The sequence below is a fragment of the Acomys russatus genome, chromosome 2 (assembly GCF_903995435.1).
Source record: "Acomys russatus chromosome 2, mAcoRus1.1, whole genome shotgun sequence".
Taxonomy (NCBI): domain Eukaryota; kingdom Metazoa; phylum Chordata; class Mammalia; order Rodentia; family Muridae; genus Acomys; species Acomys russatus.
Genome location: NC_067138.1, coordinates 46247862 through 46264529, shown reverse-complemented (window position 1 = coordinate 46264529; position 16668 = coordinate 46247862).

The window sequence follows — 16668 nt, the reverse complement described above, 5'->3', positions numbered from 1 at the left end:
CCTCAAACCAAGGCACCAGCCAAGGAGAATATAGGCATTAAACTTCGAACCCCTACCAAGACCTAGCCGACGATCATGATATTCTCCACTGTTGAGTGGAGAGTGAGATCTGACTCTCACACAAACTCTGGTGCCCCTTTTCTGACCATGTCCCTTGGATGGGGAGGCCTGGTGGCACTCAGAGGAAGGATAGCAAGTTACCAAGGAGAGACTCGATATTCTAAGAGCATATATAGGGAGAGGAGGTCTCCCTCAATCACAGACTAAGGGGAGGGGAGAAGGGGGAAGTAGGAGGGAGGGAAGAATGGGAGGAAAAGGGGAAGGGCTAACAACCGAGATGTAATATGAATAAAATAATAAAGTGGAAAAAAAGAAAACTAAAGATGGGTTATGGAATGTTAGTGTTAATAAAGACTATCTCCGCCATGTTAACAGAAGAGTTAAATGGCTTTCATGGATTTACACAGCTCCTTGGAGAGAGATTTAGCTGAACTCTGTCCCTGTAAAGTCTTCTACTTTAATGTGTGGTGATCGATGTGTGGTGTAAGCTTTGTTAATATTTGTTTTATAAATATGGATGCCCTTGTATTGGTGCACAGATATTAAGTATTCTAATGTCATCTTGATTGGCCTTACCTTTGATGAGTATAAAGTGGTCTTCCTCATTTCTTTTTATTAATTTTTGTTAAAAGTCTATTTTATTAGATATGAAAACGGTCATACCAGCTTGCTTCCTGTGTCATTTTGCTTGGAATACCTTTTTCTGGACTTTTAAATTGAGGTAATGTATATCATTGTGGATAAGATATGTTTCTTGAATGCAGAAGAATGTTGGGTCTTGTTTATGCATCCATTCAGTTAGTGTGTGTCTTCTTATTGGATAATTGAGGCCATTGATGTTGAGAGATATTAATAACCAATAACTGTTATATCCCTTGATTTTGATGTTGGTTGTTGTTGAGTGTTTGTATGGTTATGTTTTGCAATGAAATTATAATTTTCTCATGTAATTTTGGTTGTAGCTTGTCATTTTGGTTTAGAGGTTTCCTTCAAGTACCTTCTGTAAAGCCAAATTTGTGGATAGGTACTGTTTGAATTTGTTTTTATCATGGAATATCTTGTTTTCTTCATCAATGATTATTGAAAGTTTTGTTTGTTATAGTAGTCTTGCATGAATTCTGTGGTCTTTTGTGGTTTGCAGGACCTCTGCCTAGCCCCTTCTGGCTTTTATGGTCTCTGCTGAGATGTTGGGTATACTTCTGATATTATGTTGTGGTAGGAATTTATCTACTGTTCTAGCTTATTTGGTGTCCTGTAGGCCTCCTGTATGTTTATACGCATCGCCTTCTTTAAATTGAGGAAAATTTCTTCTATCATTCTGTTGAAAATATTTTATGGGCCTTGGAGCTTAGCATCTTCTCTTTCCTCAATGTCTATTAGCCTCATCTTTTCATGGTGTCCTTGTTTTATAGAATGTTTTGGGTCATGAATTTTTCAGATTTAACATTTTCTTTGGTGGTTGCATCAAGTTCTACAATTGTATCTTCTACTGCAGTGATTCTTTCCTCCATCTTTTGAATTCTGTTAGAGAAGCTTACCTCTGCATTACCTGCTTTCTTTCCTAAGTCTTCTCCTTCTCAGCTTTCTTCTATCTGTGCTTTTATTTCCATTTTCATCTTCAGATCTTGAACTATTTCATTGATTTCCTTCATCTGATTGTTGGAATTTTCCTAAATTTCTTCCAGTGCCTCTCTATAGGCCTCTTCAATCTGTTTGGCTGCTTCTTATTGCATTTGTTTATGAAATTTATTTGTTTTCTCCATTATCATCATCATTACTAAGGATTTGAGGTCATTTTCTTGTGCTTCATTTGTGTTGGAGTTCTCAGGGTTGAATTCTTTTGGGTAGCTGTGATGTAGAGATGCCATATTGTTTTGGTTTTTGGTTTTTGTGGTTTTTTACACTGGCCTTTAGTTATCCTGCTGTCTCTGATATTGGGAAGTAATTGCTGGTATCCTTCAGATGTCATTGAGAGCAGGTTGTTGGTTAGTATCTATAGATCGAGGGCCCTCATCTGTGGGGATCAGGAAACCATTGCCTGGATCAGGAAGGTGACCTGGTTTCAGTTCTAGGGAACTTTGCTCCACACCCTGGGCTCTCCACTGGGTCATCAGAGGCAGGTGCTGGTGCTCTGCAGCTCAAGGATCAGTTTGATGTAGTGTGGATAAAGCCAGCTATAGTGCCTTTGGCTGGGCTTTGAAAATCTGTCCTCAGGCCCTGGGGCTTTTGGGGTCAAGGCTCAGTCAACCCTAGAGTGCCTGAACCCCTCCTTACTAGTGGCAGTTGGCTAGGATTATGCCTGATCCCTTTAGACTTGTTCAGTCCTGTCTGAGCACGTGGGGATTCCTGCTCGGTTGTAGTGGCTCCTTAGGCTCTGCATGAGCTTGTAAGAAGAGCTTCCTCGGTTGGAGCTGCTGACTAGGTTTCTGCCTGATCCCTTTAGGCTGGTTCAGTCTCTCCAGAGAGTGTGGGAACCCCTGCTGGGTTGTCTGGCTAGGCTTATTCCCAATCTATTCAGGCCAGGTCAGTTCTGCCCAAGTGTGTGGGAACAGACCGCTGGCATGGCTAGGTAGGTTTCTGCCCAATCTGATCACACTATGCTGTCTTAGATCACTCAACTCAATGGAGCTGTAGCTGAAGAGAATGTTCATAGCTGCCTGGGCCCCCATGTTGACCCTGGATCCCTCCATGGACTAGAGGGATGATCTGAGGGCAAATATATCCCAGTTTCAAATTCTTGGTTCCTCCTGGGCCAGCCGACACTCATATTCTCTCTCTGTGGCCCACAGATCAGTTAGAGAGGGAGAGAGACGTGGCAAAGGTACAGCCCAGTATTCTAGGTTGCACTGGGCTTTGGATAGTGGACCTGTGGGGTGGACTGAGGTCAGATCCACCTGTTTTGTGGAGTTTTCCCAGGCCAGGAGCTCCAGACCCTTGTGCTTCACCACCCATAATTCAGTCACAGATACCAAATTCATGATATAGGACACAGCTGCAGCTTGAAACTGGGTATGGGTCCAGACTCTGTGGACTGGGCACCTGTCCTAATTGGGCCAGTTATGGCCAAGGTCAGACTCACCTGTGCTCTGCACTGTGAAGAACCCTCTCACCTAGGGCTCTACAGGTCTTGTGGTTTGTAGCTTCCAGCTCTGTCCATAGTCTCCATCCTACAGATCCGATTCTGTTCATGTTGAGCTCTGCCATCTTGGATCTTCATGTAATGTAAAATTAATTTAAAACAGTAGTAATATACATATACTATTTAAAGTGATTAAATTACGCTATTAAATTAAATAATTGATAAAGTCTGCATGTACAAATAAAAGCACATGTAATTATAGTTGTGTATAGTTTTGAAACTAAACAGTTTTAAGACTTCCAGTCATATGTGCAGTATATATTTCAGCCTCTGTCAAATATTTTATACCAGCCATTCTTTGGGATCAGTTATAACTTTTAAAACTTGCCTGTGGCAGTTACAAGAAGGAAATTAAAAAGTGGTTTTGATTATCATTTTGTATTGTCAACCTTGACAGTTTAGGTGTCATTTATAGGAATGAAAAAAGAATGCACAGATTCTAATACCGGAGTGCCTTTATCTTATTCCTAAGGAAAGCTCTTCCCTTAAATAAACAAATACCATTTTTTTTTATGAAAATAATTACAGAGTGGATCTCTTTGCTTCTTTCCTGAGACACAGGTGCCTAGAAATCAGAATCTACAAGTAGATTTTTTTAAAGTCTGCTTTTTAGAAGGTTTAAAGCTTTTATTTCCAGGCATAATCAGAACAGTAAAGTTGTCATATTTAACATTCAGTCCTTTATTTGTAAACACATATGGGCTTAAAATTCGGAAATAGAACAAAAAGAAAATGGAAGAGGAGAAGGAAGAAGAAGATGAAGAGAAACAAGAGGAAGAAATGGAGGAGTGGTGAGGAGGAGGAGGAGGCAGAGGAAGAGAAGGAGGAGATGGTTATGTGACTCATTGTTAAAAAGAAAGGGACAGCAGGTTACCAAGAAGAGACTTGATACCCTATGAGCAAATACAGGGGGAGGTAATCCCCCTCAGGAACAGTCATAGGGTAGGGGAATAAGGGGAAAATGGGAGGGAGAGAAGAATGGGAGGATACAAGGGATGGGATAACCATTGAGATGTAACAAGAATAAATTAATAAAAAAAAGTTTAAAAAATAAATAAAGGAAAACAAAGGATTTAATGTACTGTTTGGATATAATCAAAGGTTGTAATCAGCAAGCAGATGGTTGAGAGGAGCTACTTAGGCCTACTGTCCTGTCCAGGGAGGGACTTGACACAAGCAGAGTGGTGAGCTGCATGACTGAAGAGATTCATCTTCCTTAGAGGATGGGGTTGGAATTACTGACCTAAATCTTATCCAGCACTTCATCCATTCAGTAATTCATTCATTCATTCAGGACTTCAGAATACTGGTTGTTATAAGACCTGTCTTACTCCTGAGGCTCAATTTCTGACTAAGCTTTTCTTTGCTCTCTCACAGGGAAATGGAATAAAATACATTCGTAAGATGATGGTGCAAGAGCAATAGAACAGGAAGAATACTGAATTCAGGCTTTTCTTTAAAGTCTCCCACAATTTGATTGGAAGCTGAATTTCAAGATCCTTTGTTACCAGCCCCATGCACCATAATTGCTGATGCACATTATCATCCACCCCTACATTGAGTTTGCACATAGCATCACTCTGAAATATGCATGTCTTTGTGAGACATACATTTTTTTTTTCCGTTTAAGTCTTTTTATTACAGTGGTGCCAGCTACTGCCGCTATCGTTAAATGCCTGTCAGCATTTCCATTATAAACCTTATTTTCAGGGGATTTATAACCTAGCCATTTTAATTCACATTCAGCTGAAAGTTGCCATCGAAATTCTCAACATACAGTAGGTGCTGTTTTCTTTTATCACCAAATTTTATTTGAATCTGTTTGTCTGTGTGAGATTTAGCAATGTGTAAAATCATAACAGGAGTGGAAGAAAGTACAGATGTTTTGGTGAATTCTTTATAAAGTAAAAGAATACATACAAGAAACAAGACAACAGTTGTAAAAATTACTCTTGGCAAGAACATTCTTGATGATTAATTTTAAGTCAGTTTTATTTATACTACACTACCACTCTAAATTTATAGTTCTTTATAATGCATTTCCCAAGGAAAACTAATTCACATCATATAAAAATAAGGGGCAATTAAACATACTGTCTTGATTAATATAATGAGCTTTTTGGTATCATGAAATATAATATACCACTCATAGAAACATAAGCATTCTTAATGTAAAAATTTGATATCTGATTTTATTTTAGGACTCTTACTAAAAATAATGCTCTGATTCTTTATATAGAAAGCTATGCTTATTATTATTTTCCAAATATAAGGTGTTTTGATATCCTGTGGCTTCTATAATTTGTTTCCATATTTATATCAGTGTGTTATGGGTATGTTTAAGTTGCACAATAAAGAAAACATAGTTTTATAAATGTGATCTCTCTCTCCCCCCCTCTCTTTCCCTCCCTTTCTTTCTACCTCTCTTCCCCCTGTCAAAAATCCCTCAAGTTCAGCAATCTGAACCTAATATAAGGCCTCATTTGTATCATTACATGTAAGAATTACAATTCTTGTATACTTTCCAGTGAATAAGGATGACATGATGGAAGAAAACTGCTGAAAAGACCCAGATCGGTTGCCTCTTATTTTAGAGGAACACATATTTTTCTCCTGGACAAACTTTACTCCATGTCTAGAGTATCCTTATTTGCTAAATTTTGGCCATATTCTTCCTTCTCAATAACTCCCTATTCCTGTGGTCTTTTCATCCTGGTCTTAGGAAGAATCCTACTTAGTTTATAGAGAATTCTCCATTCTTCAAATCAGATCAAGTAACCTCTCTGACTTTAATTTCTATGTCCTTCACAAGTATTTATCAAGAATTCAGACGAGGCAGTTGAACAACCATCTCTAAACACATTAGGAAGGATATTTTTGCTTGCAATTGAAAAATACTACCACCAATAACAGTAATAAGAAATCACCACAAACTATCTTAAGAAATGTCTAAGATGTATCAGTTTATACCCCTAGATTTGGACCTAGTATCTGAACAATATGACTGGGAGTCTATCTCAATAAACATCAAAACCATAAAGAGATAGATGTCTAATATAGATACAAACATAAACCAGAAAGTAGCAAGTAATTGAATGACCAATTTGGATAAATTTGACCCTTGGCACATTGTTGGTAGGAATGCAAAATGCTGGATTGAATAGGTCAATGTAATATCTCCTCTCTACATTTAAACTAAATGTTAAGCTTTCAATGTGACACTTACCCTCAAGCTGTACTTGGTCTCTAGGTGGCTGTATATTTATGGGAGTTTGTGTGACAGGAGTCTTATTTGGCAGAGGCACCTCCCTTGTGACAAGCTTGCTATGGTCTCTGCCTTTGTTTATAGCTTCCCTGAGATGTGAACAAGTCATATCACAAGATACTACCACGACTTAGGAAATGTTTCCAGCTGCCACATTTTCCATGCCTCTATGGACTTTAACCTCTGAAACAATGAGTCAAAATAAGCTTCTCATCATTTTACATTGCTTTGTCAATTACTTTTTATAGCAATGAGAGAAATATCTGCTACAAGGAATGCCATTAATGCCTCCATCTAACTTCATAGAATATAACTACACAAATTCAAGGAATGGTGCTCAAGAGATATTGACACACTCATCATCATATCAGCACTTTTTTTTTTAAATAGGAAGAGATATATAGTATAAGCCCATTGGTAGGGAAATGGGTAACTATGCTGTGTCACCTACATGCACAATGAGGTATAATTGAGCCATAGAAAGAAAGAACACATTCTGATATGCAATACAGGTGAATGAATCATGAAAATAGCTGAAATGTTTAGAAGTTTGTAAGTGTATAGACTTCCTTAACATTACTGAACTGCACGCTGAAAGTGGTAAAGATTATAAATTTTATGTCACAAGAATTTTGATATAATATATTAAATAGGCCCTGGACAGTTGGCTCAATGATTAAAAACAGTAACTTGTCTTTCAGGCCTTGGTGTGATTCCAAGCACCACAAGAACTCTCTTCTGCCTGACCAATTCTGGCCTCCGGGGGCACTGCAAAATGAGTTCTTCACAAGCAAACATTGAGGTAAAACATGCATACACTTAAAATTAAAATAAAAAGATTTTAAAAATACAGTTTATTATGCGTTTCAGAAGATGTTATAATTGACTTTCAACAAAAGATTTCTTTTTTCTTATGAATAAGCCATAGAGATAAATTAATTTTGAATGTCTTAAAGACATAGACATCAGTGGGCTGGATTAGATCAGGGTGGTTCTTCAATGACTCATGACTCAGCAGTTCTATTGACTGGTGAGTATTGTTTTTGTCAACAGCAAATACATAGAAAATCCAAGATGGTGGCAAGCAGTGTGGACCGTGTTTAGAAGCTCCAGTAAACAATTCAGGGAATTGCACAGAATTCTGAACCAGGAACACCGAGGTCCCCACACCAGTGCAGCAGGAGTGCTCCATGGTCCAAAGGGACCAGGGGGCAGAGGAGCTGCATGCCCCTGCACACAGAAGGAGCATGGATTTTCTCTGACAGGAGTGGCAGCAGCAGCACCAGTGGCGGCGGCGGTGGTCGTGGCAGTGGTGGCTGAGGTTTGCAGCTTGGAGCCCTTTGGTGGAGGCGATTGGTGTGGTGGCCTGTGGGAGTTGCTGGGGGAGAGGGGACTTGGGGCAAGATTTGGGCTGTGACACATGGTTTAGGCTCCATGACCCAAGCTTAACTTGATGTACAGCTTGTGCTCTGAGACCCAAACTGGACTCAGCGTGCGGTTCGGCCCCAGAGACCCAAGCTCAGCTCAGCGCTCAGTTCTGCTGCTGAGACGCAGGCTGAGCTCAGTGCACAGTTTGGCCCCTGGGTCCCAAGTTCAGCTCAGAATGCAGTTCTGCCATGGAGAAGCTAGCTCAGCTCACGCAGTTCCACCGCGGAGATACAGGCTGAGCTCAGTGCGCAGATTCGGCCTAGAGTCCCAGCTGGACTTGGCGGACAGGTTGGGCCAAAGACTCTAGCTGACCTTTGCATGCATCATGCTCCTGAGACTCTGGCTGGACTCTTCGTGGAGATTAAGCCCAGAGTCCAGGGCTGAATTCAGTGCACAGTGTGGGTCCAGAGTCCAAGGCTGACCTCGGTGTGCAATTCCACCCCTGAGAGACTCTAGCTAAGATTGTCAACAGTTTTGCTTCAGAGAACCTAGCTGAGCTCAGAATGTGGGTTGAGCCTGGAGTCTCTTGCTGGCCTTGGTGGGCAGTCCCAGCCCTGAGACTCTGCCTGGACTTGGTGGGAAGTCTGGGACCAGAGACTCTAACTGAACTCGGTGAGCTCAGTGTGCACTTTGGGCCCAAGACCCAGGTTGGACTCAGCATTAACTGGACTAAGTGCGTGGAATAGGCCCTGAGACCAATTTGGGCCCAGAGACAGGAATTGGACTCAGTGTGTGGACAGTTTGGGACCTGTGACAATAACCTGGACCCTGCATGCAGTCTGGGTCTTGAAACGCTACCAGGAACCACAGACCAGCAGAGCACCAGAGCTCCAGGACTAAGGAATTCTCAGGGAACATGGAGTAGAGTAGCCATCAGACCAACTCCACCTGACCTGCTTTGGTCCCAGGAGAGCTCCAGTGCTACAAGGGGACCCAGAAGGCTGTGGATACTTTGGCCTGACTCAACATACATTCAGAGGCTCAGAACGATTTCACCCCACATTACAGGAGAGCTGAGGATCACTGGCTATGAGAGTCCAAAATGACAGGGCTAGCCTCCTGCCATCCAGACCAGTGAAGCATCAGAGCTTGCAGCCTAAAGAAATCATGGGAAAACAAGTGAATCTATCATCAGACTGCCTCCACCCAACTCTGGAAGCTACCCAACAAAAACAGAGATGGCAAGATGTCTAAAGGACTGCACAAAAGCTTACGCAAAAAAACCCAAAACAATATGGTGTCTCCACATTCCAGCTATCCCAAAGAAAACAACCCAGAGAACACAAACACAACGGAAATACAAGAAAATGACCTCAAATCCTTAGTAATGAGGATGATAATGGAGGAAACAAATAAAATTCATTATCAAATGCAGGAAGACACAGCCAAAGAGGTGGAAGACATAAAAGAAGCCAGTAGAGAGGCACTGGAAAAATTTCAGGAAAATATAAACAACCAGGGGAAGGAAATTAATAAAATGGTACAAGCTCTGAAGGCCTATAAAGAGGCAATGGAAGAAACTCAGGAACATACAAACAATCAGATGAAGGAAATTAAAAAATCAGTTCAAGATCTGAAGATGAAAATGGATTTAATGATAAACACACAACAGAAGAAAAACAGGAACGTGAGACCTCAGAGAAGAAGGCAATCAACACAGAGGCGAGCTTTTCTAACAGAATCCAAGAGATGGAGGAACGAATCTCATGTCTAGAAGATACAATCATAGATCTTGAAGAAACATTAAAGGAAATGCTAAGTCTGGAAAAATCCTGACACAAAACATCCAGGAAATCAAGGACACCATGAAAAAAAGAAATCAGAGGATGATAGGCATTGAAGAAAGAGAAGATATCAGACCCCAAGGCCCAGAAATTATTCTCAACATAATCATAGAAGAAAACTTCCCCAATCTAAAGAAAGAGATGCCTATAAACATACAAGAGGCCTACAGAACACCAATTAGAATAGACCAGAAAAGAAAAACTGCCCATCACATAATAATCAAATCACAAAATATAAAGAAAAAAAAATTAAAAGCTGCAAGGGAAAAGGGCCAAATAACATTTAATGGCAAACCTATCAAAATTACACTCGACTTCTCAGCAGAGACCATAAAAGCCAGAAGGGCCTAGACAATGATCCTGCAAACCCTAAGAGACCACAGATGCCAGGGCAGACTACTTTACCCAGCAAAACTATCAATAACCATTGATGGAGAAAACAAAATATTCCATGACAAAAACAAATTCAAATGGTACCTATCCACAAAACCAGCTTTAGAGAAGGTACTAGAAGAAAAACTCCATCCCAAAGGAACAAGCTACAACCAAAACTACTCAGGAAACAGATAACTATACCATGGCAAAAACAAAAACAAAACAAAACAAAAACCAAAAACAACAACAACAACAAAAACAACTACACAAACGCTAGACTGGAAACAACATCAAAATTAAGACTCTTAACAGTCATTGGTCATTAATATCTCTCAACATACATGGTCTCAGTTCTCCAATAAAAAGAAACAGACTAACTGAATGGATGCATAAAAAAGATCCAACATTCTTCTGCATCCAAGAAACACATCTCACCCATAATGATATAGATTACCTCAGGGTAAAAGTATGGAAAAAATATTGCAAGCAAATGGTCACAAGAGGTAAGCAAGCGTGGCCATTTTAATATCTAACAAAATAGACTTTCAACCAAAATTAATCAAAAGAGATGAGGAAGGACACTTCATACTCATCAAAGGCAAAGTCAACCAAGATGACACCACAATTCTGAACATCTATGTTCCCAATACAAGGGCACCCACATTTGTAAAAGATCTGCTAAAAAAGCTTAATCCACACATCGATCCACACAATAATAGTGGGGGACTTCAACAGCCCACTTTCAATGAAGGATAGGTCATCGAAACAGAAACTAAGCTGAGAAATAACATCATTAACCAATGCCATGATTCAAATGGTTCTAACAGATATCTATAGAACCTTTCACCCAAACAAGAAGGAATATACCTTCTTCTCTGCACCCCATGGAACCTTATCCAAAATTGATCACATCGTAGGTCACAAAGCAGACCTCAACAGATACAAGAGGATTGAAATAATACCCTGTATCCTATCAGATCACCATGATCTTAGGCTGCAATTCAACAACAACAGAAATAACAAAAAGCCTACACGTACATGGAAACTAAACAACTCTCTGCTACATGACACCTGGATCAGGGAAGAAATAAAGAAAGAAATTAAAGATACATTGAAACCAGTGCTATGGGGAAAATTCATAGCACTAAGTGCCTTTAAAACGAAACTGGAAACATCTCACATAAGCAACTTAACAACACAGCTGGAAGCCCTAGAAAAAAAAAGCAGAGACACCCAAGAGGAGTAGACATCTGGAAATAATCAAACTCGGGGCTGAAATTAATAAACTAGAAACTAAGAAACTGTCCAAATGATCAACAAAACCAAGAGCTGGTTCTTTGAGAAAATCAACAAGATAGACAGACCATTAGCCAAACTAACTAAAAGGCAGAGAGACTGTGTCCAAATCAACAAAATCAGAAATGAAAAGGGAGACATAACAACAGACACTGAAGAAATACAAAGAATCATAAGATCCTACTTCAAAGGCATATATGCCACAAAATTTGAAAATCTAAAGGAAATGGATGATTTTCTTGATCAATTTCACTTGCCAAATTTGAGTGAAGAACAGATAAACAAGCTAAATAGTCCCATTTCCTCTACAGAAATAGAAGTAATCATTGATAGTCTCCCAACCAAAAAAAGCCCAGGGCCAGATGGTTTCAGTGCAGAATTCTACCAGACCTTCAAGGGCGAACTAATACCGATACTATTCAAGCTACTCCAAAAGATAGAGATGGATGGAACATTACCAAATTCATTCTATGAAGCCATAGTCACATTGATACCTACACCTCACAAAGACCCAACAAAGAAAGAGAATTTCAGACCAATTTCTCTTATGAACATTGATGCAAAAATACTCAGTAAAATACTTGCAAAATGAATACAAGAACACATCACAGGTATCATTCACCATGACCAAGTAGGCTTCATTGCTGGCCTGAAGGGATGGTTTAATATACGGAAATCCATCAATGTAATCCACCATATAAACAAACTGAAAATAAAAAACCACATGATCATCTCCTTAGATGCAGAGAAAGCATTTCATAAAATCCAACCCGCATTCATGTTTAAAGTTTTAGAGAGATCGGGGATACAAGGCACTTTCCTCAACATAATAAAGGCTATATACAGCAAGCCAATAGCCAAAATCAAATTAAATGGTGATATACTCAAAGAAATTTCTCTAAAATTGGGAAGAAGGCAAGGCTATCCACTCTCTCCATATCTTCAATATAGTACTCGAAGTTCTAGCCAGAGCAATAAGACAACAAAAGGAGATCAAGGGTATCCAAAAGGGAAAGGAAGAAGTCAAATAATCCCTATCTGCAGATGATATGATAGCATACATAAGTGATCCTCAAAATTCCACCAGAGAACTCCTAAAGCTGATAAACACCTTCAGCAAATTGGCTGGATACAAAATTAACTCAAAAAAGTCTGTAGCCTTCCTATACACAAATGACAAGCTTGCAGAGGAAGAAATTAGGAAAACCACACCCTTCACATTAGCCACAAGCAATATAAAATATTTAGGAGTTACTCTAGCTAAGCAAGTGAAGGACTTGTTTGAAAAACATTTCAAAACTCTGCAGAAAGAAATTGAAGATGACATGAGAAGATGGAATGATCTTCCTTGCTCATGGATTGGGAGAATTAACATAGTAAAAATTGCCATCTTACCAAAAGCAATCTACAGATTCAATGTAATCCCTATCAAAATACCTACACAATTTTTAAAAGACATTGGGTGTTCAATTCTGAACTTCATATGGAAAAACAAAAGACCCTGAATAGCTAAAACAATCTTGTACAATAAAAAGTCTTCTGGAGGAATCTCCATACCTGATCTTAAGCAGTACTATAAAGCAACAGTAATTAAAACTGCATGGTATTGGCACAGCAACAGGCTGGTTGATCAGTGGAATCAAATCTAAGACCCAGATATGAATCCACACACATATGGTCACTTGATTTTTGACAAAGTAGCCAAATCCATTCAATGGAAAAAGGATAGCATCTTCAACAAATGGTGCTGGTCTAATTGGATGTCTATGTGTAAAAACATGCAACTGGACCCATATTTGTCACTCTGTACAAAACCCAAATCCAAGTGGATCAAAGACTTCAAAATAAATCAGAGACACTATGTCAGTTAGAAGAAAAAGTGGGGGAACAACCTGGAACACATTGGCACAGGAGACAACTTTCTGAACAGAACACCAACAGCCCAGGCCTTAATATCAACAATTAATAATTGGGACCTCATGAGGCTGAGAAGCTTCTGTAAGGCAGGAAACACTGTCAGGAGAAAAAAGGAACAGCCTACAGACTGGGAAAAGATCTTCACCAACCCTACATCTGACAAAGGTCTAATATCCAAAATATATAAAGAACTCAAGACATTAAACATCGCAAAACCAAATAACCCAATTGAGTAATGGGGCTTGGAACTAAACAGAGAATTCTCAACAAAGGAATATCAAATGGCTGAGAAACACTTAAAGAAATGCTCAACCTCCTTAGTCATCAGGGAAATGCAAATCAAAACAACTCTGAGATTCCACCTTACACCCATCAGAATGGCTAAGATCTAAAATTCAAGTGACATCACATGCTGGCGAGGATGTAGAGAGAGAGGAACACTCCTTCATTGCTGGTGGGAATGCAAACTAGTACAGCCACTTTGGAAATCTATCTGCTGCTATCTCAGAAAATGGGAATAGGGCTTCCTCAAGACCCAGCTATCCCACTCCTTGGAATATACCCAGAAGATGCTCCAGCACACAACAAAAAATTTGCTAAACCGTGTTCATAGCTGCCTTATTCATAATAGCCAGCTCATGGAAACAGCCTAGTGTCCCTTAGTAGAAGAATGGATAAAGAATCTGTGGTGCATTTACACTATGGAATACTACTCAGTTATGAAAAACAAGGAATTCCCGAAATTTGTTGACAAATGGATTGAACTATAAATGACCATAATGGTTGAGTTAACCCAGAAACAAATAGAGTCAAATGGTATATACTCATTTATATCTGCATACTAGCCCAAGGGGAGTATCCCATGAAAATTTTGATTTAACAGGAAACTGGGACAGAAGGGAGGACATCCTATTCAGACTCTAGATGAGAGAGGCATGGGAGAATAACAAAGTAGAAGGATCCAGATGGTCCTGGAAACCTACAAGAAGAACATTATGATAGCAAATTTGGGCCCAGGAGTCCCACTCAAACTATGGCTCCTGCCAAAGACAATACAGGCCATAAACTTCAAACCCCTACCCAGATTGAGCCAATGGACTGGAAATTCTCCACAGTGGAGTGGAGAGTGGCATATGACTTTCACACATACTCTGGTGCCTCATTTTTGACCATGTCCCCTGGATGGGGAGACCTGGTGGCACTCAGAGTAAGGATAGCAGGCTACCAAGAAAAGACTTGATGCCCTATGAGCATATAAAGGGGGAGGAAGTTCCCCTCATATACAGTCATGGGGTAGGGGAGTAAGGGGAAAATGGGAGGAAGGGAGGAATGGGAGGATATAAGGGATGGAATAACCATTTAGATGTAATAAGAATAAATTAATAAAAATAAAAAAGATCATTTCCATTCCAACAAAATACATGCACACACACACACACACACACACACACACACACACACACACACACACACACACACACACACCTACACACACATCTCTGGGGCCCAAGGAAATGTCTCAGTGGATAAAAGTACTTGTCTAAGTTTGAGGATCTGAGTTCAAATCTCCATAACCTTGTAAAAGCTGGAGTTCAATCATGAATTTCTATAAAATCAAATCTGGTACTAGAAAATGGAAGTTGACATTCATTGTCCAGTAGTCCCTGGATCAGCTACCCTTCTTATGAAGTAACAGAAAACAGAACAAAGAGATAGTCTCACACAAGGTACAAGGTTAGGACCAATACCAGTGTTGTCCTCTGACCTCTTCATGTGCACAATGACATGTGTGCTCTTACTCATATACATGAATGAGCAAACTCACACACACTATACACACACACTTCCACACACACAGGCTCAGAATAACTCAGCAAACAACTCCTGATGAGCTAACCACAGAAAACTTTTGTTAATATTTTACTTTAAATACAAAACTTATAAAATTCAAGTGTTTTCCATTTATCTTGCTTTTGTCTTTAATACTTTTATATTTCAAACAGATAAACTAATCCTGGGAAAAACTGTATCTCTGTATATTTTAGATTAGTGTTAAACAAACTATAAAATCAAAAGATACAAATTAGGAACTACTTGCCTGATCATTTACTGTACATAAGCAATTAAGCAATTGCATTAGAGTTTAGTGAGACAGTACTCCTGTGATGGCTTATCAAGAAGGTGGTGGGTGATCAAATTGTAGCTTTATGATTGTTATCTCTTCTATAGTGAGAATTGAAGGAGGAAAAATATGTCAAGTAATTATTTTTTCTATTTTTGGTTTAATTAATTAATATATGTATAATTTATTATAATTTATTCACTTATTACATCTTAATTGTTCTCCCCTCATATTCATCTTCCTGTTCCCACTCTCACTCCATCCCTTTTCTGCCCTACCCCCCTCCCTCGACCACTGACAGGGGGCCCCTCCTACCCAACTTTCTGGCCACAGCCTATCAAGTCTTACTAGGATAGCCTACATCCCCTTCCTCTGTGTGCCCACAAGGAGCACAAGAGTGCATGTCAGAGGTTCACTGGCAATCGCCACTGTCCCCCAAACATTGGGAATCAGCTGTCCATTTGCTATATCTGACCAGGTGGTCTAAGTTCTCTGCATGCATTGTCTTTGGTTGGTGCATCACTTTGTGCAGCCCCTTCCCTTTGTGCACATCTGCTTACCTTGATGGTCTCCCTGTGGAGATCCTCACAAGTCCTTTAATCTCTCCATTCTTTTCTACAAATCTGAGCACTCACTCAGAGTCCAGCTTCAAGTCCCAGTGTCTGTCTAGATTCCCCGCTGGGTGGAGTCTCTCAGAAGCTCATCTATGTTGGCCTAATATCCACTTATAAATGAGTGTATATCATGCATGTGCATCTGAGTCTGAGTTACCTCACTCAGAATGATTGTTTCTAGTTTTATCCATTTGCTTGCAAATTTTAAGATTTCTTTGTTTTGAAAGCTGAATAGTATTCCATTGGGGAAATTTACCACAGTTTCTTTATCCATTCATTGGTTGAGGGGCATTTAGGTTGTTTCCAGATTCTGGCCATTATGCATAAATAAAGATCTTTACATCTTTGATATTTTCTTTGATTTATTACTTTAGAGACTTGAATTTTTTCAATAAGTCTTTCACTTGATTGGTTAGAGTTACACCAAGATACATTATGGTTTTTTTGTGATTATTATGAAGGGTATAGTTTCTCTAATTTCATTCTCAGCCCATTTGTCATTTGTTTACAGGAGTGTATCCAGCCAGTTTGCTGAAGGTGTTTATTAGTTATAGGATTTCCTTAGTGGAATTTTTGGGGTCACTTATGTATACTATCATGTCATCCACCAATAGTGATACGATGACTTCTTTTCCAGTTTGTATCCACTTGATCTCCTGTATTGCCTT